This window comes from Echinops telfairi, unplaced genomic scaffold (genome assembly GCF_000313985.2).
Source record: "Echinops telfairi isolate 266 unplaced genomic scaffold, ASM31398v2 ScPeMD7_23;HRSCAF=83, whole genome shotgun sequence".
NCBI lineage: Eukaryota > Metazoa > Chordata > Mammalia > Afrosoricida > Tenrecidae > Echinops > Echinops telfairi.
The window spans coordinates 90,301,710-90,305,668 of record NW_022103920.1 but is presented as its reverse complement, the minus strand read 5'-3'; positions in this window follow the sequence as shown (position 1 = coordinate 90,305,668).

Genomic DNA, 3,959 nt, shown 5'->3' with positions numbered 1-3,959 from the left:
CGGCGTTCTCGCCGGGAGCGGCCTGGGAACTTCCGAGGGGACCCGAAACTGGGCCCGCGAGCACTGCCTGGAGCCCCAGCCCGAAATCGGGGACTCCTCCGGACTGGAAGCCCGCGTCCAGCTGGGAGAGGAGCGCGGTCGGCTTTTGTCTGCCGGCGTCTCGAGGAGCCTACGTGGCCACGGATCCAGTTACCCCTTACTGCAGGGAGAGGGAAGGAATTTAAGATTTAAGGGGGACGAAAAAAACCTGGAATGGAATCTATATTAAAAGAACGTGCAACCATCCAAGAATGTTTTTCAAAAATAGAGAACTTAAGATTTAAGGGAGGAAAAAAAACTAGAATGGAATTTATATTAAAAGAACGTGCAACCATCCAAGAATGTTTTTTAAAAAGTAGAAAAGGAGGAGGCATGCTTTGTTAGACTCCTTGACAGCTCTGCAGCCCAAATTTTTAGATGGTTAACTGTGCGCTTCCCCAAGCCCTCATTGGATGCAGCGTGAGCTGCCACTTCTAGCAAACTAGGAACCAGTACACGAGGCCAGGGTTTAATAGGGACTCGATGCTGCAAGAAAAATGACCATGGTGGATAAAAGCCATGGACGCCAATCTAATTTACAAATAAAAATGCAAAAATAGCAAAACATGAACAAGGCGAATTCCACATTAAAGTGATACTACATACATCCTTCTGTGGATGAATGGACTAAGTCTCAGTAAACTCTCTAAGATGAAAATAATCAATAATCATCTAACTTTTAGATCCCAAGGGTTTAATGAAAAGCTACAAGTAATCCACAATAAATGTTAATTTTCCTAGAAATCAAAACTCAGTATGATTCATCCTAATTATAAGACAGGGGAGGGCCCCATTAACAATCACCCTAGATCGTGTGCCATACGTTTAAAAGATACTGGATAAAATTCAGTATCTACCTCTGACTCTGAAAATAAACAGTAAACCTAGAAATCATGTTACTTGTCATGAAAGGTTAGCTATGTGTTACAAATTGGTCTTCCAGTCTCTCCACTTTTCCAATTGCTCAGGCCTTTATACTAGGTCACCTGGAAACTTCCTCCTTCATTCTTCATATCTTCATATCAAATTTATCACCAGCTCTTATTATAGCGTAAGTTGCTGTCTGTTCTATATATTCTGTCTTTAACTCTTCTCACTCTGCCTTCTCACTCTGCCGTCTCGTTTATCTCTTCCCCTGACTGCAGGCCAAACCCAAATGCAGAATGCAGGCTACAAAGGAATTAAAAAAACAAAAAGGTTTCCCCCTTTTTAGCAGAGCTAGAAAAGGTTAAACGTCACTGTGCAAAGTCAGTAGTTCAAAACTGTCAGCTGCTCTGGGGAGAAAGATGGCACTTTCTACTCCTGTAAAAAGTTAAAGTCTCAGAAATTCACGGGGGCAGTTCTACCCTGTGCAATAGGGTACTGTGAGAAAAAAATATCGACTCGGTGGCAGTAAGTTTGTTGTTTAGGTGTGTTTTGTTTTGTTTTTGAAAGGGAAAAGGCCTGGAGTGGATCTTGAATGGATATTGATCAGCAGTAAATCTCACTGGCTTCTGGGGGAAGAAATGAGACTTTCTGTTGCTATAAAGACTGACAGCCTTCAAAACCCACAGGAGCAGGTCCACTCTGTCCTGTGGGGTCACTATGAGTCAGAACTGACTCCTCAGTGCGTTTTTGTTGTTGCTGTTGTGGTTTGGGTGTTGAGTGAGCCAATCTTCAGGCATTAAAAAAAAAGAGAGAAAGAAAATTAACATCCACCTCTACTGTTGCATTTTTAATATTTTATATATTTATTTTTTATATTTTAACATCTGTTGTCTGTCCCACCCTTTGGAAAAAGAGGGTTGTTATGAGTTGGAATTGACTCGAAGGCAGTATGTTTTTTGTTTGTTTGCTTGTTATTTTGGTTGTCTATTACTTTGTATTACCAAAATACAATGTATTCATTTTTTTTCTTTACAATATTTTCAGTGTAAACACACTAGTTATTTTTAAATTAATGTACAAGATAAATACCCCTAAGCCTATCACCCTAAAATGATAGATTTTTATTTTCTGCCCAGTCTTCTGGTCTGTCTACGTAGAGATTTTTAGATATCTTAGTATAGCTGTAATCTGGCATTCCATTTTTTTTGCTTGTGAAATATGAGGAAGAGGAGTAGCATCAGAACCTAATTTCAGAATGTTTACTTCAAGATCAACCCAGAGTTGATCAGAGATACTTCCACTCTCCAAACTTTTTATTAATTCTGACACCAGCCGTATGCCCCATAGTACTCACTACTTCTCTGCTGGGATCAATAATTCAATGCAATGGCCTAAGGGTTTCAGAAGCTGTACACAGATCAGCCTTTACACAGTCCGATATTACCCAATGTCTGATACTAGTCTATAAATTCCTCTTCAGACTCGTGAAACACATACAATGATGTCGAATGCAGGCCTGTGGGTGGGAAATCTTGTGGATCCAATGGTGGTGGAAGCATCTCCAGGGCTCTCGCTGCCATTAGTGTGGCTCTGTGTGGCTTGTCAACAGGAAGATGAAGCTGAGCAAGACTCTCTCCCCTCCAGGGAGGAAGACAGGAAGTTCCCAGAATCCTCATGAGAAGGCCATGCCCACAAGGAGGGATCATCAGGCTGTGACTTGATTGACAGGCTAGACTCCACCCCTTCATTCTTTTATCAAGTTGACATGAAATTGTGTAACTAGGTAGGTACTTTATTATTCAGCTTTCTATGAGCTAAATCTTCCATCTTGCACAACCTGGTCATCAGCATCCCATCTCTAGAGCCTTTTGCAAAAATAAAACTAAACACCCTTCCTGCTGGATCTACATGTGAAGTCCTTACATCAGTGTCCTCCAACCAACCTCTAACCCAAGAATCACCAGAAGGGAACACATTATCTGACACTTTGTCCTCCTCGGGTCAGTTACATTTAAAGTGGGAGGTGCATCTAGAGAACATCCAGGAGAACGTGACTCAATAGCCAGACCACGGGCGGAGAGGAGTGGGAAGAAGTCAGAATGCTGGAAGTATAATGCGATAACAAAGTCAGGTGTCCTGGGTCAGGGGGACAACAGGTGATACCACGAGCAGCCCCACCCTTTCCTTTTTCTGGAGTGGGAGGCCAGTGGGCACAGCTGTCTCTAGGTCCCCGGGGTGGGGACTGAGTATAGCGCAAGGTCACATGTGCCAATGCTGTTTGTGACAATGGGTCTTCCCAAATGACTAGTGGATTTGTTTGGGTTTTTGCTTAAGTTCTAAACCAAATCCTAGAGCCAGCTGATACTAGTAATCTGGAGGATAAAATAATGGTGTATCAATAAATGGAGGGTCCGACCTCCTTATGACATGTTAGATTATGAAAGATGTAAAATATTCAACTTTATCCCCCACCCTTTTTTTGGACTTTGTATTTTACTGCATGTCTCCTTCACTTTTAATCAATAAAGAGTAAATTGTCAAAAATAAATAAATAAATAAATAAAGTCAGGTGTCCCCAATTCAGGGAGTCTGTGGTATTTTGTCATGGAACCCCAGCTGCTCCTTGTCTGTACAGACAATCAAATCCCTTTTTTCTCTTGCACACAGTAGGCTCTTTCTTTCCATTGGCTAATAAAGTAGGACAAGAATCCATAGATTAGGCAACAATAGTTCTACATGAGCACAATGAAGTGTTCTGGAATTCCTATTCTTAAAAATGTTATCCCTAGTTTTCAATGATCCATACAACCCAGAGTCTTTGCACAGTTAATAAAACACAAGTAAATATCGTACTGATAGTCTCTACTTTCAACTAAGATCCACCTCACATCAGCAATTATGTCCCACATTTCACATCCTTTCCCGAATCCATCTTGAATTTTTGGCAATTACCTGTCTATGTGCTAATAAAACAAGTCTTTCTTAATTGGCATATCATTCACATATCATATAAT